The following is a 24598-nucleotide window of genomic DNA, read 5'->3' as shown; positions in this document are numbered from 1 at the left end:
TCAACTGCTCGCTATGATGTGCACTGACCACCAGGGGGCAGATGCTCCGACCGGTAGGTAAGCTTGCTGCTGGGTTCTGGCCGATCTAGGGACTGAGCGAGATGGTCTGGACATGCCCTGTAGCCCTCCCGCAGCCCCTCCCCAGCTGGCCAACCTCCTGTATCCATCCCCATCCTCGATTGTGCATCAGTGGAGTCCCTTGGCCTGGCCTGCACTCTCTCGCAATCTGGGCTGAGGGACCCCCGAGTTCACAAATTTCATGCACCGGGCCTCTAGTTTTATATAAGTATTCATAGATGAAAACAAATGAATTTTTAGGTGTCACCATTATTTTTATTCTAACATGGTAATTGTATTTATAAAACCTTTATTATTTTTATCTTTTATGCTTTTTAATCCTCATCCAAAGGTATTTTTTTATTGATTTTGTGGAGAGAGAGGAAGGGCGAAAGAGAGAAACATTGTTATGAGAAACATCAATTGGTTACCTCCCTTAGGCGCCCTGACCAGGGATGAAACCTGACCTAGTTATGTGCCCTACCTGGAATTGAATCTGCAGCCTTTTGGTGTATGGGATGATGCTCCAACCAACTGAGCCACCAGGCCAGGGCAACCTTTTTTATTTTTAATGGAATTTATTGGAGAGACATTGGTTAATAAAACCATACAGGTTTCAAGTGTACAACTCAATAAAACATCATCTGCATACTGTAGCTTGTGCTCGTCACCAAAGTCAATCCTCTTTCTGTCCCCATTTACCCACTTCCAACTCCCTCACCCCCTTTCCCTCTGGCTATCACCATACTGTGGTTAGTGTCTATGTGTCACATACATTTTTTTCTTAATCTCTTTACTTTATTCACCAGCTCCTCAATTCCCATCTCCTCTGAGAGCTGTCAGTCTGTTCTATGTATCTATGCTTCTGTTTCTATTTTTTTGTTAAATTATTTGTTGATTAGATTCCATATATAAGTGAGCTCATGTGGTATTTGTCTTTCTCTGACTGGCTTCTTTCACTTAGCATAATAATTTCCAGGTCCATCTATGCTGTCACAAAGGGTAGGAGATCCTTCTTTTTTATAGCTGCATAGTATTCCATTGTGTAAATGCACCATAGCTTTGGTATCTACTCATCTACTGATGGGCACTTGAGCTCTTTCTAGATCTTGGCTATTATAAATAATGCTTCAATGAACATAGGAGTACATATATTTTTTGAATCAGTGTTTCAGGTTTCTTTGGGTATATTCCCATAGGTGGAATTGCTGGGTAAAAAGGTAGTCCATTTTTAATTTTTTGAGGAAACTCTATAGTGTTTTCCACAGTGGCTGTATCAGTCTGCATTCCCACCAATAGTGCACATCCTTGTCAATATTTGTTGTTTGTTGATTGATTAATAACAGTCATTTTGACAGGCGTGGGGTGATGTCTCATCATGGTTTTAATTTGCATTTCTCTGATTAGTGACATTGAGCTTTTTTCATATGTCTATTGGCCATCTGAAAGTCCTCTATAGAGAAAGGTCTATTTAGATCCTTTGCCCCTTTTTTAATTGGTTGTTTGTCTTCTTGGTATTAAGTTGTATAAGTTCTTCATTGATTTTGGGTATGAATCCCTATCAGATACAAACAAATTTTGTAAAATACCAATAAAATAAAGACCTTCTTGAAAACATTCTCAAGAATAAAGAAATGAAATTGGTGAATAATAATAATCAAATTCAAGAACATAAGAACAGTCTAGGACTTTTGAAAATAACAAAGGAGAATGATCACCAACGTTCCTTTAAGACACTCTACAGACAACACTTCCACCAAAATGCTTTACAACTTTACATCTATTATTCAGGAAATTAAGGAACCTATAGAAAGTCCCCAAGCTGAACTTGACTCCTAGACAAATCTCCTCAAAGTCAGGAGTGGCTTTGTTCAGCGGTTGGGAGCAGCCTGGCAGAAGGATGCTCTCTCATTGTTGCCCCAGTGGATATGAAGATGCAGCGACTCGAGTCTATCAACCAGGTAGGCTCTCCCAGCAGGTCTTTGGAAGGCACACCTCCATGGCCCCTACACTTAGGGAGGCATAATAGCTCCCTTTAGTCTTACTAAACATCTATAAAATAAACAGTGGACTAGATTTCTTCTACATGACTTCAAAGTACAGAAGTAGAGCAAAGATATGGATATTGCCCTCAGACAATGAAAATATGAAGAATGTGTACTAATTGGAGTTCAAAAATGGAATGAACAGTTTCATAAATAATGAGAAGTATCGTCACAAATTAATCCAGAAGGCCTGTGAACCCCCTTCTCAATCTTGAGTCTGACACTTAGAAATAAAGGCCCAAAGGAGCTCTGGCTCATGTGGCTTGGTTGGTTGAGTGTCATCCCTTACACCAAAAGGTCCCCAGTTCGATTCCCTGCCAAGGCACATGCCTAGGTTGTGGGCTTCATCCACAATAAGGGGCCCAGATGAGGCAACCAATTGATGTTTCTCTATCTCTTCCTCTCCTTCTCCTTTCATCTCTCTAAAATCAATAAAAACATTTTTTTAAACAGCAGAAAGAATAGAAAGAATTCAAACTATTAAGGAATATGATTTGTTCAAATGATTATAAGAAGACTGGGTTTGGAAGCTTTTATTTTTTTCCTTTTGTAATAATGGTACATTTTGCATTTCAGTAGAAAACAGTAAAGAATACAGTATCTGAAAAAGCTATTGACTTATTAGTGTGAACTGATTTTTCCCCTGCATTGGGTTAGAATAAAGGACTATAAACCAAACTAAAAACATAGCCTTTCTGAAGCCTAATGTCCTGAAAAACATCAATAATCTTTGTCTCCCTTTTAATTATTTTTTTTTAAAAAAAACAATCATATTTATTTGCCTTGTGGACACAGCATATGTCCCAGAGAAAGAATAATTTTAGGTTTTAGCCCTGTGATAGTTTCTGCTTCCTTTGGGGGATAAAGAAAAAGCTTTTACACTCTTTCTTTTCTCAGGCCAAGGAAAGGGTTAAGTACGTTACAGAAGAGTCCTGAATTTGAGCATTGAAAATCTGGCAACCAGCCCAGAGTCCGTTTCCAAAAAGAAGCAGCTATCCTGGGCCTGTACAAAGGAGGTGGTTGCCCTAGCAACAGTATCTGATAAAAGAAAGCATGGCCGACAGGTACACACACAGATTATTCCAGAGAGAGGAAAGCCATTCGGCTGCTGCTGCACTCGGTTGAGGAGTCATTTAGCAAATCTCAAGTTTTAAAGCTGAATCCTCTAATTTCCAATTGCAGAGATTTTCCGTGTGATATTTATTCAGGTCAGGATCAATGTACTTCATAATTTGGCATTTTTGTAGTGATAGCTGAGAATGGGTACTCCTTTTACTTAAACACAGCCACCACAGATGATTGTTGAGATACATCAGCTAATTCAAAATAGAAAGAGTTGCTCAAATTATGCACTGATTTTTCCCAAGGTTTTGAATTCAATTCTTCAATATGTCCCAGTTTCCTTTTTTTATCCTTATGCGGAGCTATGACTTTCATATGAAACATTCAAACTGCTCAAAGCCTTCATTATTTTCTTTTACATGATTATTTGACATTTGTGCTGTCATCTTTTTAATAAAATACTAAACATCTTTTCAGTGTCCTGTGTGTCCTAATTATTTTTAAGTGAATATTTCTTGATGAAATACTTTGTGAAAATAACTTTCGAGATTTTTATAAGAAGCTCTACAGAATGTATAGTCGCTAATGACGCTTGCATGATTATAAAGACCGGATGCTTTTTAAAATATGTTTTTATTGATTTCAGAGAGGAAGGGAGAGGAAGAGAGAAAAAGAGATATCAATGATGAGAAAGAATCATAGATTGGCCGCCTCCCGCACAAGCCCACAACTGGCATGTGCCCTCGACTGGAATTGAACCGAAGACCCTTCAGTCCGCAGGCCGTCGCTCCATCCACTGAGCCAAACCTGCCAGGGCAAGAATGGATGCATTTTTTCTGAAAAGCTTGAGAAGATTGCTTACTAAAGTATCAGTTTCCCTAAAAGTGCACTTCAGATGGATCTACATATACTTTTTAGCACAATTTATTCCTGTTGTGTTGAGTTCTTCAATCATACTGTCATCAGCACCTGAGCTTAGTGAACCAGTTTGTAAAAACATACACTTTTATTCCCCACTACCATCCCTGACTAGCCAATTCCACTCTCAAAAAACTATATGACACAAGGGAAAACATTTAATAATCTTGTAGGACATCCAGGTCCTAATCCTCATGGGTCTTGGGTAATATCCTTAGCCTCCTGAGGTCCTAGAGACAGAATGCACTTTCTGTAAATGACCTCTAAGGTTCTTACCTGTGCTGTCCCATGAAAATGCACCATGGCCTACTGTGAGCACAAAGCAAGGTTCTGTGTGAGCCTACCATTTGATTTTGATTAGAGCTTCTTTAGTAAGTGCAAGTTTTCTCTGCACAAACACACCTGATCTTCCTCAGCAAAATACTATCAGCTTTAAAATTCTAGGTAAACAGTTCATTATGAACAAAAGACTCCAATAGGTATTACTTGGGGATATTTTAATGCCTTCTGATCTGCCAGGTCCTTGGATTGGAGTGCAAAATCCCTGGAACAAATCTTAAAGCATGCAGGAAGAGTGTATTGATTACTTCTTAAAAATGTGGAATAGCAAAGCATAGAGTAGGACAGAAATCGACATATCTAGTTTTCTTTGACATAGGAGCAGGCTAGGACAATTTCAAGGTTGTCTGTGATTAACTTGAAGGGCTCTCTAATCCAGTGTTTCTAAAAGGTGAGCAGAACCTTTTCAAAGGAAAAATATATAATCCATATATCCACTGTTGCTTTGCATTGTTTTGACTATGCTTGTAAATTTTTATAAATATAAAACTAGGTATAAGCATCTTATGCTCAGGGGACTTAGTCAGCTACAGAAACAGATTTACAAATTTAATATGAACTAAATTCCAAAGCTAATAAAATTAAAACTAAATTTATGTTATTAATGTAATGTGGTGAGTCATCTTGATAGGCTGAAACTTAAGCTGTTTGAAATTTGAACATTGTACTGACTGCCACAGCATGATTTCAAAAGTGTTTGTCATGCCTATGCTACTGGGTGCCATCTGTTGCCTCAATTTACTTACCGCTTTTCTCTACCCACACTCACGTGAAACTTTGTGTCATGATTTATGACATCACTTGGCCGTCACAACTGGGAAAGCATGGTGCATGTCCTTAGTAACATCTTATTCTTTTCTTGGTAGTTGCTGACTATCAGAGGTGTACCATTCGTGCCATTATGACCTAAACATAAAAAGAATATAGAGGCAGTTCTAGTGAGGTCATCTATGTGATCCAACATATGATCATGTGATCACATGATGCAGCATCCATTTTTTTTTTCTCTGTAGATTATAAAAATAACAACAGAAAAAATCAAGAAATCATTGTTAGAAAATTCACAAAACCCTAATTGGAGAAACAAAATTATGTTTTTCGTCATTTCCAAGGTAAGTTTTCTCAAAACCCAATTTCTTCATGCATTTTCACTGTTGATTGAATAACCAAGCAGCATTCTCCTTTCTTTCTCCCATTCTGGCCTGTTCATAGGATTGAGCAAAGCCAAATTTTGACTTTTACAGACTCCCTTCCAGGTAGGATGGCAAGAGGATTTTATTTTGGCCAAAGAGACAAACGTGGAGGATGGCTCTGATTGCTGGAGCAGTGATTTGCTTTCCTGATAAAAGTGACAGGTACCAAATGGTAAATTGTTTGTCCTTCTGTTCCTGGAGGAATACACTAGTGGAATCCATCCATTGTTTGTGAGAGTGTGGTTTTGGGGGCATTGCTGAAATCAGAATTTTCAGAAGCTACAAATGGGAGGTGAGAGGTGGTAAAAGGTTTTATTGCCATATAGTTACATTCCTCAGTTTCCAATGTCCCATTTCCCCCAAGCTAGTCCTAAAAGAGTGGCAGCTGGGAGTTCAACAGAACCAGAAGGAAGGCCAGTGTCTAGAGCTTCCGTTCAATGTAGCAGCTGGGTGTGGTTCAGCATCCAAGCTAATTAAAGTCCATTAGTCCATGTGTGGAGTCCAACTTGGCCGTGAGCCATGTGGGCACTGGGGAGCTCATCCCCCTGCCACAGGAGAGCCATGAAGCCTGGAAATGAGAGGGAGAAAAGAGACAGAGAGAACTCACTTCTTTGTTTGGAAGTTAAAATATTTAGGTTTGGCACACTTGCAGTGCCCATGCCCATCCTGGCCACTAATTTGTCCCCAGGTATGACTGGCAGACAGGTAGGCACCTTTTCACTTCACTCATATCTTACTGGGCATGCATCTACACTGCCTTTGTCTCATTCCTTCCCCTATGGCTCAGCAGGGAATAGACTTGGAAAGTGTTAAATGCAGCTTTTTGGCAAAGCTGTATGTAATAAATGGCATGCCTATATTATCTGGTCTCTCCTTTCAATCCTTTCCGTTAAATAATAACCAGGTTATTACAATGGCACCCCGTCCTCTTCCCTATTGTTTCTGCCTTGAACATAGACTTTTTTTTTTTTTTGATTCCTGGAAATATGTCAGACATCTCATGGGAGATTAAGGCCATTAAGTGTGAAAGAGAGGAAAGATAAGAAGATCCTGTGTCTTACTAGGTAAGCAATATATGTTCCTATGGTATAAGCCACTGTTAATCAGAAGTCCTGCTTCTCACATCTGGAAACATTTCTGATATAGAGATCCTATATTATCTTCCACCAGAACTTAGATATTAATTCTGTATTTTTTACATGAATTACTATATGCGTGTATACATGCTAAGAGTCTGTGGCCCTTTATAACAACGTGATTTGGCTATAATTCGCTGCTACAGATAAAATTAGAGAAAAGATGAAGGCTATTGTTCCTGCTGTTAGGTCTGTATATCATTCATGATCCTCTGAAGTGTTTATTTAAATTATCGTTCTTTGAACCTAAAGTTGAAAGGGTATCTTAGAGAGATTCTGTCATCTACCTCCCTCATTTCTATAGAACAGAGATGTCATGTGACCTTCCTGAAGACCCACAGGCCAAAGGTGACCGAGAAGCAGAGAGTGACTGGCTAGCACAAGAGTTAACTTACTTTGAAGAGTGTGGTGTTAGGAGGAACTCGTCTCAGTAGGGATTAATGTTGTTTCTAGCTGACTAAAAGCAGATCACTCAGCTGGCATCTTCTGCAACAACACAGTACATATTTATTAGCAGATCAGTGATGGGTTCCACAGTGTCTACAGACCTTTGTACAAAGCTCTGATAAAACCAGAGAAGCCAAAGAAACTACTGCATTCCTCACATACTTGAATTATGGTCCTTCCACTTTGTGAAAACCCATTTGAAAGAAAATACACAGCACTAATAAAGTTCCTTCTTTATATAAAGCATAATTTTCTTATTTTAACATAAAGGATGTTTGAGAGATGCAACATCACAAGTGCTTTGGGCAGCTAAAAAAAATACAACATAATTATTAAGGAAATGTCAAAGATAATATCAGAATATAGTGTGGCCTTGCCACATAGACCAGTGGTTTTCAAACAGGTTTTTAAAATCACTTAAGGGTTTTAAAAATATCAATTTCCAGGTACAAACCCCAAAATTGAATCGGAATATCTTAGATGGTACTTTGCCTGTAATATTTATTTGTTTGTTTGTTTATTATTAAAGTACCTCCTGGGTTTCTAATGTGCTGACAGGTTTGGGAACCACTAACATGAACCAGAGGCAAGCTTATACATTTAAAAATGCTGCATCCTAACCAGAAAAAATACATTTTCTCCCATTTACCTTACTTTCTCTCATCTTTACTAAATAATAGGTTTCCTTTATGTCAAATTTCATGAGTTGTTACTTTCAGTCCTTGTCTAGAAGCTCAAGATGAAAGAGACTATATATCAATCCACAATCGTTATTTGACTCAAGAAAAGGAAATTATTACAAACATAAATATTCCAATGGAGGCCATATCACCAGATGCATGAAGAGAAAAATAAACCCAGCCCTCAATTTTTTTTCTGCTCATAGTCTTGGACTCCAATATGACATATAGCTTTTCAAATGGACCTGGTTCAAAGGTGATGGCATAGTCATCAAGCTAGACTTGACCTTCTTCTTTTGAAAGTGGTTCTAAACTCAGATTATTTAAGTGGGTATTGGGTTGTGCTTCATGACATCCTCAAACAATACCCAAAGAACACTGCATCAAAAAATGCCCTAACTAAGGTTGCCTCCAACTGGGGGAAGAGGCCAAACCTTTGAATCAAAGGAATAAATCAGCATCGCAGCATGCTGCGATCATAGCCAAAGAATCAGAACACTCTCAAGATAAAAGGCAAAATAATACCTTCATATCACTAGATGCCAGGTGCATTCTGAGTATCACCAAATTCCTGGGATGTGAAATAGGTGTATGCCCTTGGGAATCATGGCCAGGGTTGTCTATGTATTCCTTCTGTGTTGTTTGGGAAAGCTTTGATGGATGAGAGAATTAGAGGTAGCCTGAGTAAATTTGGTGGCAATAAAATGGGGAAAAGCTTAGGAACTATTTTATATCTTCTATATGTATGCATTCCTCCTTGGAAGCATGACTCATAATTAAGAGAATTCTTTTAGCATCTCTTAAATTCTTAATAAATCCTTTGGAAATGTAGGGAATCTAAAGAGCATTTTAAAAAATTTTGTGACCCTAAATAGCTCATATTCTAGGGAAGAAATGAGAGAGTAATAATCACTAAATTATTTGTCTGATTAAAGCTCAGCTATAGAAGTGAGACCAGAGGTTTCCAGGTATCAGCCCCAGTAGAATGAAGAGGCAATGACCATGAAATACAAGTCTTGGAATTGCCCCAGTCTTATTTTGTGATGTCATTTGCCTTTCAGCGATTCCAGTCAATATTACATGGTAGAAGTTTCAATACCAAAAGCCAAAGATGGGGCAAAAGATGGGGCAAAGTGTTTGCCTATATTGTGTGAGTTCTCTCAACAAAATACTGGTCAGTATGATTAAAAAGAGGAGAGAGAGAGAGAGAGAGAGAGAGAGAGAGAGAGAGAGAGAGAGAGAGAGAGAGAGAGAGAGAGAGAGAGAGAGAGAGAGAGAGAGAGAGAGAGAGAGAGAGAGAGAGAAAGAGAGAGAGAGAGAGAGAAGTCCTATGTTTAAATTCATCTTTGGAGGCTGGAATTTGGTCACATGCCTTTCCAAGGAGTCTGCCTCGAATTGATTTGCACTGGTACCATAGTCATTTGGAAAGAGCTCTCTGCCATGGTTGTCCAAGTTGGAAAATCTATTTTCTATTCAGTTCTAGCAAAACATGAATAACTTATTGAATACAAAAAATAGCTAATACAAAGGTAAACATTATTGTTGTATTTGAAAGAGGAGGAGTAGACTTAGGGCAAGAATGGAAGAGGAAGTAAAATTTATAAAACTTTATATCCTCTAGGAGATGCTAGCAAAGTATTCGAATGGTGGAGATATCACTAATGAAGGAGGCCCATTCAGCAGCCGTGAATGAGTGACTATTATTGAAACTTGGGCAGCAGATCCCAACTTTTTAAAAATACTAAGAAAATTCCCTTTAGAAAGATGATGAGGCTGTGAAGTCTTCATTATTATAACACCAGATTTATGGGAAGGCATGACCTGGAGGGCCAGGAAATGGTTAAAAGACTCTGATAACTTATCAGACTAGCAAATACTTATCAAAAATTATCAAATCCGTGGTTGGCAACAGTACAGAAGAAGAAGTAATTACCTCTTAAGGTACTGGCAGGAGTTTGGCAACATCAGAATGTTAACATTATACCTTTAACCAGAAACTCCGTTTCAGAGAATGCATCCTAAGTAAGTAATCAGCAAATGTGTAAAGATGTTTGTAGAAATATATCCATCCTGATTTCTGTTACATCTGATATCAAAAATTAGAAATACCTCAATGTCCATCAGGAGGAAATTAGATACATAAATTACAGGAGTGCCAACAGAATCCCAGGTGACCATTAAAAAACATAATGAAATTCTTGGGCTATTTTGTACATGAAAATATATAAATGTTTATAGTCAAGTCAAAATGCTGATAAGGAATAGTATGAATGATAAAATTCCATTTTTATTTTAAAATGTATATACATAAAAAATCTCTGAGAGTATGAATTTAAATGCTAAAGAATATACAATAAAGGATTAGTGCCGGGGTCCAACCCCAGCGGGTCCAGGGGTCCCCAAAGGTGTGGACAGAGTTGGCAAAGAAGGAATGACACGAAGTCAGCATTCAGTTGATCAGCAGCCTAGCCAGGATCTCTAGCCAAGTTCTGGTCAGGATCTCCAGCGAAGCTCTGGTCAGGATCTCCAGCGAAGTTCTGGTTAGGATCTCCAGCCAGGTTCTGTGTCCATGTTCTCTTGCTAGGTTCTCCATCTAGGTTCTGTAGCCATGTTCCCTCGCTAGGTTCTCCAGCCAGGTTCAGTCACCAAGGTTCTAGTCAGATTCTCTTGCCATGTTCTATCCAGGTTCTCTCGCTAGGTTCTGTCTCTAGGTTCTTCAGCCAGGTTCTCTCGCTAGGTTCTGTCTCTAGGTTCTGTTGCCAGTTTCTGTCCAGGATCTTTTGCCATGTTCTCTCCAGCGAAGTTCTTCTGTCTCTAGGTTCTGTGTAAGTTCTGTCTTCTAAGTTCTGTCTTGTTACATCTGTATTTATACCAGTTGATTCCAATCCTATCAATCTCTATTCCAAAGGTTAGGGCGTTTCTTATCTCCATTCCAGGGAGTAAAGATTATGTAGCTTAAGCATGATTGTTCATAGCTAAAGTGATTAATTACCCGCCTGGCAGTTAAGAGGTTTTATTCCCTCCCTAACTTCAGGGGAAAATCCCTACCTGGGGAAACAACCTTTCTCAGAGACCTTGGTTAAAACACATAGTGCCAAGAAGGTGAGCAAACATATTAAGAACAGTATGCCATATATGCCAGGTCCCTTGAAACAGCAAGCATGGACGGGCTCCCGGCAGATTAGCAATAATTGTCAATGGGCAGGAAATTTTGTCTTGAGATACTACTTTATGTCCTTCATTATACATATTTATATTGATTCTTCATATTTCTATATTTTCTGAAATGTTATAAATATATAACCTTTATTATTAAAAAATAAAACAATGACTCATGTCCTTTCTTTAACACTTAACAGACCTAGAGGTTTGTGGTTGTCAAGGGTCAGGAACAAGAAAAGGTTCCGGAATCCTGAGTGTCACATCAGTTCGGAATCAGTGTTATGAGTGTCAAAGAAAAACTAAAGCTGCCTGCCTCAGCCAGAGGTCACACACATTTGGGGGAGAAAGCTAACTGTATAATTACTTTCCAAGAGTGAGGCATTCAGAGTCATTTAGTAATCACCTGGGCTCACAGGAATTGTGCCTTATTCTACTTGACCCGTCTGTAATTTTAATAATGTTAATCATACCCTCCTTCCAGAAATCTCTTTCTCCTTAACTTTCAATTTATCACTCTCTCCTGCATGGTTAAAAAGCTCTGCGAATTTCTTTTTAAATGCTGTCAATTCATTTCTTGTTCCCATCCTGTGAAAATGCATATTCCCTAGAGTTCTTTCATTAAGCTTCTGCTTTGTTTGTTTATACTGTTCCTGAAAAATCTACTTTGTACTCAGTCTCACTCATTCACCCCTCATTAGTTTGTTCACCAACATTATGACCTATACCTAGACTCAGATACACATTTGTTCTGTGGACATTTACAATTAAGCGGCCCAAAGACCTCTTAAAGTCAATATAAACCGAAGTAAATGTATTGCGCGCGCGCACACACACACACTTCAACCACACATTATTTTTTTGTATTTTCTTTTTGATGAATGCTACTGTCAGCAACCTCTCCAAACACAAGAGCCTGCAGAGTCAACCTCAACACTTTCTCCCTCACTATTCCACAAAGTCCTATAAACTCTGCCTCCTAAGCAGCTCACTTATTTACACTCCACTTTCCACTGCCACTGCCACTGCCGTGGTTTAGACCAAGCACGTCAAACTCAAAGGCTAACACGGGCCAAATAAACAAGGTTTAAGTGTATGTGGGCCGCAAAAAAACAAAAGCTTCAATTTTTATAGAGACATAGGTTTATTTCGGTAGAGACATGCTGAATACAAAGGGCTGAACTAAATGAGTAATCATTAACATAAAATAATAGAACATTTTAATAAAAATTAATATTTTTTCTTGAACATTAACTTACCAGACACTGAATAACTGCACAAATTAATAAGCATAATGCAAATAAACCTATTTTTCTTGTTCTCCGAAAGCGAAATATTTCCTGTTGCGCACACCAAACAAGTGAGTACAAGACTAATGATGTGGCAATTGGCTGCTAAAATATTCACTGCTAGTATTAGTGGAGAGAAATGGTGCGCCTGTATGTAAGGTGTGTAAGGAAAATTAATGCAACACGATTATAGTAATCAGTCATTAGTGAACATTGTAGTTTGTTATTAATAATTATGTGTAAAAGTTCCTTATTAATAATTATGTGAAAATTAAGTTATGAAATTTTTATTAAAACGTTTCTTAGATACCGTTACATTGGCTGGGCTGCAAAAATATTCATTGTGTGCCACATGCAACACGCGGGCCGCGAGTTTGACATATTTGGTTTAGACCCTCTTTATATTTCTTTAGATTATTTTACTAATCCTTAAATGGCCCCTGAGTCTTACACAAAGCTTACATCAAGCTTTCTCCTGATATGCATATCTAATCATGTCATTCCCCTATTAAATTCTTCATGGGATCACCATTGCCTTCAAATTCTCCATCATCTTTTCTTACCATTCAGACTCAAATATTTTTGTATCCTCACATGTACTGTACCTCTAAGTTCCCCATAAAGTAGTAAACTTTCTTATGCCTCCAAACATTTTTTCATTCCCTCTACTTTCAAGATTCATTTTGTCAAAGACCCACTCGAGAGCCACTGGAAAGTTAACTAGGAGACAATTCCAAATCAAGAGAGTTATTATTTGGGGAACCTGAGATCACATAATCAGGGAGAGAACCAGAATCATTTTCAAGAAAAACCAAGATTGGTGAAGTAATGGAATTTTGTGGCAAAATAATTGCTCTTAAAGAAAAGAAGAAGAAAAAAGGGAAGGACAAAAATAGGAGAGGTTAATGTGTGGTCATGTTAGTTTAAAGAAAGAAGGTTCAAAAAAGAGACTTTGGCTAGTAGTTCAGATTAAGGCAATAAATTTACAGTTGGTGTTGGAAAGCCACTTTAATTTGGAAACTGGGAAATGAAGGCAAGACAAGTAAAATTGTTACCATTCCCCCAGTAACCAAGTCCATCAGTCTCTTTGGCCTTTGTTGATCGAGTCAAATATGGAGACACGTGACCCAAACTAGACCCTAAATCTCTCCCTTAGGAATTTATAAAGTGGAACAGGGACAACCAGAGAAAAAGGACAGTGTGAGTTGAGTTATATCATGACAATGACCTATTGGTGGCTGTTTCTGTCCTCCCCAGAACAGCCACGGTTTCCTCCTTCTAGGAGGCTTGGTTTGGACTACCCAGAGTCTGTCACTAAATTTCCTTTTGGACTGGAGTGCGGGAAGCCACCACTTGCCAGTACTGTCAGTGCACCAAGAAACACGGAAGGCTGATGGACCTTGGACATTAGCAGGGCTGACACTAAGCACCTCATCTGTTTAGATAGTGGTGGCTCAAGTCAATTCCCTAACCTGATAATCCTTTACTGTTTACCAAACTTTACCTTTGATATGCCTGTATGCATTGCTAAAGGGCAAATGTGTATTCAAGTAAATAAATAGTGGACCAGGCCAGAAGTCTGCGTGTCTCTTCAAGAAAGAGGCTCCCCCTTACCCCCAATGCCTTCTAAAATCTTATTTCTTGTATATCATTTTCATTTGTGCGTCAGCCCCTCCTTCAGATCCTGAGCCCAGCCGTGCAGGTCGCGGCACTGGAGTATACCAAAAGGTCTTCGAATTATCTGAGAACAAAGCAAGTTGGAGGACAACATGCTCAATATGATTTCTATTGTGTAAAAAAGAAGGTTGCTTATAATTTAGATTTAAAACAACAACAATCTGGATGCAGGAATGCATAGATTTCCAATGTTGTGGAAGGTGCCTGCTGACTTGCATGACAGTAAGCCAGCTGCTCTCCTCGTTGGTGTTGTGCCTCTAGTTAGCATCATGCAACCTGACTGTAGATATTGTGAAAATACTCAACAGAGATAAGCAGACACCAGAGAAGAGAAGTGTTTGAGGGCAGGGTGTGTCTTAGGTAAAGCTGTAATACAGCACTCCCCACGAGAGGATCCCTCTGGAAGAAATGTTTCCTACACACCCCTCCACATGGACTTATTGGATATGTCAACAACTAAAAGTTTGCTTTCCAGTAGATAAATAACGAAAATTAAATATTGGAAGAAATGAGCCAGGATTATACTGGTGAAGATGTAGCCACAAAATCATAACAAAGCAAAATAATTCCAGGAAAGACATTGTTCAAATTGACCTATGTAGCACGGGCAAAGAGCAAAGTAAGAATTGAGATAAATCAAGGTTATAACTAAGGGAGATGAACTCTGACACATCCAAAGACTTGGGCAAAAACAGGAAAGCAAGTGATAGGGACAGTAATAAGCAGTGTCAGACACTGAGGATTATTCAGGATGAATATGTAGGTGCTAGAAGAATCTATTTGGGAACACTTTACAATATGTCCCTCAACCCCCATGTTCATTATTTTATGGCAGCATTTACCCTACTGAGATGATTAACTATCTTCAGCTGTTCCCCACAAAACTCAATTCATGAAGTAGAGGGACTGCAAGTTTACCTCTGGATGCTCCGCATTTAATAGAGTATCCAGCACAGGGGAGACCATGAATTGTTGGTGAAAGCATGTTGAATGAATTAAGACATTAGCATATATTTGGAGCACAAAAGAAGCATTTTAATCTAACCTAGATAACTATGGAAGAGAATGACAGAAGCAAATATATTTAAATAAAAGTATTTCTAAATATTCAAATAAAATGCCTTCATATAACATTCTTTTCCAAATTGTAAATAATGGCCTTATTCTTTGGAGAAACTTGGAAACATTGAACTGATGCTGGAGATAGGAGAGGGAAAAAGCAAATTCATCTTGCTTGCAGCAAATTAAAGTATGCATTTTCTTCTTTTGCCAAATCCCCATATTCCAGGAGAATAATATCTTTGTGCTTTTCCTGCATATTTATGATCATCTGGTGAAGTGTTTGTTAATCTTTAACCTAGCTGGGATCAATCACAATATGCCTTCACACCAAGTAAAATATTTGCACTGCCTTATTGGACACTGAGAACTGTATTTAAAAACTGCCTGTTCATGGTGTGATCACATCTTAAAATGTCCCCGTATCTATCAAAGAACTATTTATTTTAAAATATCAACTCCAACTTTGAAACCTCAGGATGCAGAATTAAAATTAGTAGAAAATCAGAAATCAGAGTGAATCTAATTGCATTAAGATTTGTTCATGATCAGATCATGAACCTAATCCCTCCCAAATGTCCCCATAGCCCTACTATATATATCAGGATGCTATATGCTCTTTTTCAATTGCAAAGAACAACAGATGAGATAGTTACAAAGTAGGCATTCAAAGTTCAATTTTAATTAGCTTATCTAGTATTTATAGAAAGGTAATAAAAAGAAATCTCACCCTAGCCGGTTTGGCTCATTGGATAGAGTGTCAGCCCGCAGACTGAGGGGTCCAGTTTGATTCCAGTCAAGGGCACATGCCTGGGTTGCAGGCTTGATCCTCAGTAGGGGGCATGCAGGAGGCAGCTGATCAACAGTTGTCTCTCATCATTGATGTCTCTACCTCTTGCTCCCTCTCCCTTTCTCAATAACAATATTTTTAAAAAATGTCAAAGAATTGCCATGTATGATAAAACCATTCTTCTCAGTATCTACAAAAACTTCAGCACTAGAGTGACTTAGGCAAAGCTTGGAATTGCATTCTACTTGTGAGAAAATCCAAAATAATGGAGTGAGAAGGCTTTCAAGATGCTTACTTTAAATGTTCTAAGATTCAATACAGCTTTTTTCTGGCTAAGATCCAATGTTTAGAAAAGACATGTCCTGCTAGTAATATTATAGAAATAGAGTTAGAAAGTTAAAACCCCATAGCATAGTGAAAAGGATGAGCTAGAACTCAATATTAATAACAGCCCCACTATTCTTGACAAGTTATGTAGCCCAGTTGAGCCTCAGTCTACTCGACTGTAAGATGAGATAAACAATATCTATCTCACTGAGTTGACAAGAGGAGTGAAGAAAATGGGATAAAGTAAAATTCCTATTACAAGGTAAGTGCTATAGAAATTCATCTGTTTGGGAGGCCTACTGATTTTTTTTTTAATACATGATAATTTGGATACAAAGGGAAAGCATATGTACAAAGGTGAAGAGAAAAGACAAATATAGTTTATAAAATCAAAGCAAATTGATATGCTGAAATCTAAATGTCACTTGGGGATGAAAAATCTGTATTGATTTCTGATGGCTAGGACATAGTATGGAGTCAGCCATCACCCCACAATTCTTCCAGCTCTTTGACATTCAGAAAATGATCACTTAGCCACTGAACTTATAGTTTTATGGATCTAATAAAAACCTTTATTAAATTGTTACCCTTTCATGTCTCATTGTCTCTGTAAATTGAGGAAAACCCTGATAGAAATCCTAGCTAAAATAATTTGGGAAAATATCATTTTATTCATTGCCTTTGGACTGAATTCAGCGAATCTCTATTTTTACATATATTGCCTTTGACAAACTTCACTTGAGATTAAAAATATTTTCAATTTTATATTTATCATCAGCATCTCTCCATTAGCTGTGATGTGTCTTTAAGGTTTTGATCTAAATTTTACCAACATTTGGAAAATGTACAGTCTGAATAAACAATTGGCTCAAAGCAATCTGTTAAATTCTACTAATCCCATCACCCATCATTTTTATCAGGAATTACAGGGGAAAAAAGTAAAAGAAATTTTCTCATGTTCCTGCCCAGAGGAGTACTAATGGGTTATGAACCCTTTCAGAGTCATAGAGGAGGGAAAGAGAGAGAGAAAATGGTTGCCTTGGTAACAAGGCAGACCAATCAGCTGCATACACACTCTCTCCAGATCATCTAATTTAGTCAGTAAATGCAGGCTAGAACAGGTGGCTAACCTAAATGATGCCAAAAAGCTTTAGTTCTCAAGCATACACACCCTCTACATTTTCTTATACATAAAGTTTCATTCTTGTCCTTCATAAGGAAGAGTTAACGGTGCATTTCCGTGTGCAATGTATCATATTAGTAGTCAGAGGAGCTGCCAGTACTTGTCACTTATGAATTTTCTAACAAAAAGAAAGGTATGTGATTTCAAGACTCCTATCATAAAATTCCATTAGTTGTATTTTAATAAATCAAATATTGCTGTGATTTTTTAATACCAAGAGAGTTTCCCCTACATTTCACAATTGCTCACAATAATAAAGCATCATAGACATAATTACTGGCCTGGTTAGGAAGCTCAATTGGTTAGAGTGCCATCTGGAAAGGGATATACCAAGGTTGCAAGTTCGATCCCAGTCAGGGCACATGCAAAAATCAAACAATGAATGCATAAATGATCAGGACAACCAATCAATCTCTCTCTTTCTCTCTCTCTCTCTAATTAATAAATTAAAAAAGGAAAAAGCAATTTCATTTCCTTAAGCCCTCCGAAAGCACCTGGGTATTTGTAAATAATTCTGGATTGTAAAGGGGAAAAAAGAGAGAATCATAGTAAGCTAGTTAAAGCTCTATTAATTATAGCATTGAATAACCCCATTTGTTAAATCTGAAGTTATAAAGAAAAATCTGGAAAACTAACATTAAAGCATAAACTTTTTCATACTATATAAGGACTTCTATGGTCTGTGCCAACCTCAACTCCAAACACTTCCAAATACATCCTGATCATCAATCAACAAAACAACAATGAAATCTGCCCTGCACATATCTGCACTTGGCATTTGCTGTTGTTTGTGTCTTAACATGTTCTTCCGGTGCTGGACTGTCTTCTCAATGCATATCTATCCCTCAAGGCTAAAATCAAACAATTTCCCTCTCCAAAGCCTTGCTCACCTCCCCAGGAAGAATTACAAACATCACACTGTGCTCCCTCTGCAAGTAATGGCATTGTTTGTTTCTATATCTACCTTCCTCATCAGATTGAGTCCTCTGACCATAAAAGCAAAGACTATGTTTTATTCACTCTTCATCTTCAGGTAGTACCTGACTTATAATATCAAATAATAAATATTTGATAAAAAGATTAATTAATGGTTGAAAGAATGAATGCATGAATGAATGAAATTGTGCTTTTTTTTACACAAAATCTGCACAAACCTACTATATGACAAAAGATTTTTTAAATTAAAGTAAAAAAATCTCACTAACTTAGACAATCCAATGCAGTGTGTTTGTATGAGTAAAGAATCTGTATATTTTGAAAACTTTTCTGCAAATGAAGTCTTAAATGCAGCTTTTCTTTTAAACCTGAATGTCATTCCATCATCCAGACTGCTATTCCTGCTCATTCCCCTCTCAAAGCATTTCTACCAAAAACCACAGGCTTCTAAAAGCAGAGCTTGACAGTATGGACTAGAGTTATTATCATTTCAATTTTGCCTTCCTACTTCCCAGTACATGGTATTCACATAAGCAAGTGTTTGTTGAAAAATTACATTTAAAATAGGAATCAACATTAGCTGGGAAGTTCAGGTCTCAGCATGTCTCTATTGATCTGCTTTTGAAGTCTTTCAATTGTGTCCAAAGGTGACCCTTGCTGCCTCAGGATGTTTCCGTGGCAACAGGAATGCCTGCTTCCAGCATGTAGAGAAAAGGCATCTCTGTTTGTTTTATATTCCAGCACCACCCAGAGATGCTATGTTCCTTCCAGGAAAGCAAAAAGCCCTCATTTTTAAGTAGCAGATCATCTCTCCCGGTCATGGGTTTCCCATTACTCTGAAAAACAAGAGGTGAGGATCATTAGCTGGCAATCGTTTCCTCATCTCATGAAAAGGATGCAACCTCTATATTGATGCATTTGTATTCTCCTTCCCTAATTGTCCCACATGCCTGCCTATGCACTCAAACACACAAACACGCATACACAAACACACATTACACACACGCATACTTACACACAAATACATACACATCGTCACATCCTCATTTCTTTCTTTTTTCATTTTCTGTATTAAAGCTTTTCGCTTACTATCAATTTTCTCCTTTTTGTATGGTATCAAATTTATTTATTTTCTATTTCCAGCTAAGGTTTCTTTGTACATCTCATTTTCCAACATCCACCAAATTACAAATTGTAGTTAAATGTCAACCTATATGGCTAAAAAAGACTTGGTTGGGGCAACTGGCATTTGATCAATAATATAAGCACTTATTATTGCAAGATTATATGAAAAAATAAAATAATCCTTGACATTAATATTATTTATGATCAATTTCCCTTTAATTCTCATTTGCTTATATTTTATTTTAAATGGTATAGCAGCATTTTATTTGCCATGCTTTATGCCTGCCAAAAGGAATTTGAGAACATTTCTGTTGCTTCAATAAAACCTCTTTGTGCCAATTTCATGTAGTTGCGCAGTAATATCATAAAGTGGCTGGTGTCAAACAAACCTCCATATTAGTGAAATTCTTTTGTCTGGATTTATTCCTGCAAAGAGCAAGAATATTAATGAGGTTATATATAGTTTTGCTGGGGGAAAATTATTCTTAAAGGATGCTTTCAGATATAATTTTTGTACTAATTTCAGCAGGTAAATAACTAAATAAACTAGATTTTTAGTGTGCATTATCAAAAGACTTAAACTTATAGCCCAGTTTTTCCAATGTAGAATGTATAGAATCCTAAAATGAACAGTAAAAGTACAATGACTTCTTTCATAATCAAACTATCTATGGAATACAATTTTTAAAATATTATTCAATATATAGTGTGACAGCCTGACCAGGGTAAATCAGTGGTTGAGCATCAACCTATGAACCAGGAGGTCATGGTTGGATTCCCTGTCAGGGCACATGCCCGGTTTGTGGACTCAATCCACAGTAGGGGGCATACAAGAGGCAATCAATAAGTGATTCTCTCTCATCATTAATGTTTCTATCTCTCTCTCCCTTTCCCTTCCTCTCTGAAATCAATAAAAATGTACACATTTTTGAAAATATATAGTGTTACAAATCCATAGACCTAAAATACATTTATGCTAATAAATTCAGAAGTGTAAATCTGCAAAGGACCTTAGAAAGAATGTAATTCTTCAATTTATACATGAGAAATTGAACACCAAGAAACGGTAAGAAATATGCCCCTGCAAATTGGACTCAAGCCATGGATGAGTATCAGAAAGTTTTTTGATTTTTATTTGCTTACCATATAAAATGTCCACCATAAAGTTATTAAAGACAAGAACTACATTTTTCTCTTTATTGTTAAGTGTTTTATTTTATAACAAAATGCTCAATTTTTAACAATCTCTAATAAATTATTTATGCGTGCAGCATTGGTTAGGAATTCTCCCAGCTAAAAGTAACAGAAAACACCACTTATGGTGACTTAATAAATATTGATTTATTTTTCTGACATAACCAGAAGTCTTGAGAGAGGCAGCTGGCATTAGTTCAGTGGTTTTAGCGTGTTAGGGTTGGCATTTCTGAAATTCTCCTGGGATTTCCTCATATCTACCTCATAGTCACAAAATGGCTGCAGTAGCTTTCAGCATTCCAGTCTGCCTTCAAGAAAGAAGGAAGAAGGAGCCATGCCACCATGTCTTTCCCTTCTAGCAGGAAAATAAAGTCTTTCTTACAGTTCTTAGCAAGTATATGTCCGTGTCTTAGTGTCCAAGACTAAAGAATATGGGTGTTATCATTGCAAAAGAGACTGGAAACATGAGAACTTAGTTTTTTCAACTGTGATAATAGAGATGACAATGGAGAAATGGATTTGAAATACCTGAGGGTGAGCTAAAAAGAATACATTCTTAATTTTAGGTAGACAGATAATAGGTAGATAGTAGATGATAGACAGACAGATAGACAGATGATAGTTAGATGATGATAGATAGATGATGATAGATAGATAATAGAGAGATGATAGATACATAGATAGAATGACAGATAGATAGATGATATATAGATAGATAGATAGATAGATAGATAGATAGATGATAGATAGATGATAGATAGATAGATAAAATATAGAAAGAAATCAAGAAAGAAACAAAGATATCAAAAGAGAAAATAGGAAAAATGTATTCTACTGCAATCTTAAAACAGAAAAATGAGGCATTTAAAATAAGAAACAGGGAAGACATGAAGCTGCACTTAAATGTTTTCTAAATGCCTTCCATGATGAGATCCCAGGAGCGTGCTCAGTGGACTGGTTTCACTAGTGACCAAAGCAGCCAACAGAGGGAGTGTGACCATCTCAATGGACATTAAGAACTTGTGTGTTTTGCCAGTTGGTCTGTCAAGGGAAAACTCGGGGAGACTATTGCTGAAAACTCACTTTGAAGTGTCTGAAATTTAAAATCATTTTACTGGGTGAGTAATTTAATTTTTGCATACTCTTCTTAACACAGACTTTGAAAGAACAATATTATTACAATTTGTCATTTGGCTTTAAAGGAATTTCCAAGTATTCTGAAAGTGTTATGAATATTTATAAAAGCTCTTTTTTAAAATATATATTTTTAAATTTATTTTAGAGAGGGCGAGGGAGAGAGAGAACATCAATGATGAAAGAGAATAATTGATCGGCTGCCTCCTGCACGCCCACACTGGGGATCGAGTCCACAACCTGGGCATGTGCCCTAACTGGGAATTGAACCAGAACCTCCTGGTTCATAGGTCAATGCTCAAACACTGATCCACTCTGGTCAGGCTGTAAAAGCTCCTTTCCTTTCACTCAGCATAGTCCAGTAGAAAAACCAAGTGGGCCAGATAAATTGCCATAAAATAAAGTCAACAGGCTTAGTTTCTCAGTCATACTTGCCCATTTCTCTTTCTCAAAACAAGTGTGAAGGATTATGCTGTCTCCTCATCTTCAATTCTTGCTAGAATCTAATAAGTTCCATGATAGAGGCTCTGTTGTCTTGTTTGCTGCTGTATCTCAAGTATCTCCAACAGTGACTAGTACAATGCAGTCATTCAATAAATAGTTGTTGCCTAAGTAGGTAAAAAAAAATCAATCCTTTGTAGATCAATTGCCTACTAGGCAAATGATATTCTCCTTTGAGGTGAAATTTAATACATCAACATAAGCTGCACAGTAATAGAGTTAAACATCAGATCCTTCTTCAGAAAATAGCTCATTGATTAAAATAAAAAAAGAAATTTAGACTATAAATGTCTTAAGAGTGAGAACCACATGCCATCTTTTTGTCTTCATTGCCAAACCCAGTACCTAGCACATAGTAAGTGTTTATAAAATGAATTGCTGGTCAGATTTTATAATGCATAATTACTAAAGTCGTAGCAATCAATATTTTGCTTCAAGCCTTAAAATAAAACCATTTTGACACATTTCCAATACACATACAACCCTTCAACTCCATTCTTAAGAATGGTATTTAACCTCTAAACATTCACCTTGTCAATTAGTGGCTAATGAAAATCTGAGGAAATTAGTGGCTAAGGAAATTCATAAGGCCCAAGTTAGAGTAAAGCAAACATTTATACATGCATGTGCACATACACAGGTCATATAGCTCTCTTTTCTCATATTATTCTGGGCTTGTAAAATAAATTGTTCTCAAAGAGAAAATAAAGCAGTCAACTAAGAATCCTAGTGGATTTTTCTCTAAGAACACAGAAGCAAATCACTCTATGAAGAGCAGGATTCTATAAAATAGTGTTTATTAATTTATACCTATGCAATTCCTACAACAAGTGTAAATGAAGATAGTGCATTTCTTTATGGCTAGAGGATGAAAAGCAGTGTTGTTGTTTTTTTAAATTAACTCTTTTTTGTTGGCATCCAAACCATCCTTAAAGCAGAGCTCCCATGAATACCATGGTACACACCATTCCACAACAGAGCAGCCGGTGAGGTACATATGTGCATCCTTAACAAATCAAATGTTGCATCATTTAAATACTTTGAAAACGGGTTTACTTTTTCAATTGTGATATTTTTACAGTTACATGCAAGTTTAGCTAGGTGAGCATGATCCCATGTTCATATGCTGGAGGTATAAATGTACATATTTAAAAGCAAGTCCTATAATTCTTGCAACTCCCACTGATTTCAGCAAAACCATAAGCAGTCAGTATCCCTCTCCCCTAACTGCAAGCACAAATATATTTTCACTGTAAGCATTTTATTTCATAATGAAAAGGAGCGACAACAACAACAAAAGATCCAAAGCAAAATGTTCAAAGACAGAAATAAGTCAGTTGCAAACAAAAGGCTGATTGAAGCCCTGTTATTAGGTGCATGCATATTTAAGACTGCTCTGTTCTTTTGATGAATGGACATTCTTATCATAATAAAAATTTCTCCATATTTAATTTAAAAAAAGAAAACAGAAGGCGGGAGTGTTCATTAAACATTACCTTTTTCTCATGGTGAGGAAGATGCATCACGGTCATTTCTGTGTTTTCTCACAGTGCTGATTTCAAACCCCCAGCTGAGAAGGCAGCTGTGCGGAGCAGGGAGCTGGTGAGCGCAGTAGGAGTCCTGTTCCCTGATGCTACCCCCAGAAATCCATGCTTTCTTGCAGTTGCTGTGTTGTCATTAGTAATGCCAGAAATATGAAATGCTGTCCTCTTTTCTGCAGCAGTGATACAAAGATCACAGCGATGTGTCTTTAAAGACTTACAAAGCCTGAAGCACCCTCTTTTTATTGTTCTTTATTTGATGTAGCTTCCAAAGAGCAAGCACTGGCTACTTTTCAAGGAATTTGAAATTCTGGAGAACTTTCATTAATCATTATGCTAATGGAATAGATGGCAAAACAGACATGAAAGTTGAAGCATATGGGAGAGGGGATGGTAAGGTTGATTTTTCCCCTCCCCATACAAAAAAAAAAGAAAGAAAGAAAAGAAAGAAAGAAAGAAAGAAAGAAAGAAAGAAAGAAAGAAAGAAAGAAAGAAAGAAAGGAAGGAAGGAAGAAAGAAAGAAAGAAAGAAAGAAAGAAAGAAAGAAAGAAAGAAAGGAAGGAAGGAAGGAAGGAAGGAAGGAAGGAAGGAAGGAAGGAAGGAAGGAAGAAAGAAAGAAAGAAAGAAAGAAAGAAAGAAAGAAAGAAAGAAAAGGAAAGAAAACTTCACTGTTATACAGCAATTTTTTTCTAGGTTGCAGCTATGAAAACCTTACCTTAAAAAAAAAAAAAAACACTATACCTTATGTCTGTGATTAAGGTAGCAATATGAAATTAACTGCCACCTAAAATCAAGCTACATTTCTT

General features: G+C 37.2%; 1 long non-coding RNA gene across 3 annotated transcripts; it reads right to left on the bottom strand.

Annotated features, from left to right (window-relative positions):
• Positions 1-400: 400 nt before the first annotated feature.
• LOC308517527 lies at positions 401-24061 on the bottom strand. Of its 3 annotated transcripts, XR_013995838.1 has the most exons (6): positions 23748-24061; positions 22186-22358; positions 18854-19133; positions 7146-7236; positions 5168-6182; positions 401-3971 (listed from the first exon to the last, which is right to left on the bottom strand). It is a non-coding gene; the product is annotated as an uncharacterized lncRNA (long non-coding RNA). The 3 variants fall into 3 exon arrangements; XR_013995839.1 differs by lacking the exon at positions 18854-19133 and having other exon boundaries at positions 23748-23894; XR_013995840.1 differs by lacking the exon at positions 18854-19133 and having other exon boundaries at positions 5191-6182; positions 23748-23894.
• Between the last annotated feature and the right edge of the window lie 537 nt (positions 24062-24598).

This window comes from Myotis nattereri (assembly GCF_964212035.1).
Source record: "Myotis nattereri genome assembly, chromosome: 4".
Classification (NCBI taxonomy): Eukaryota; Metazoa; Chordata; class Mammalia; order Chiroptera; family Vespertilionidae; genus Myotis; species Myotis nattereri.
The sequence above is the reverse complement of the archived record's forward strand: the minus strand, read 5'-3'. Positions and strand labels throughout refer to the sequence as shown.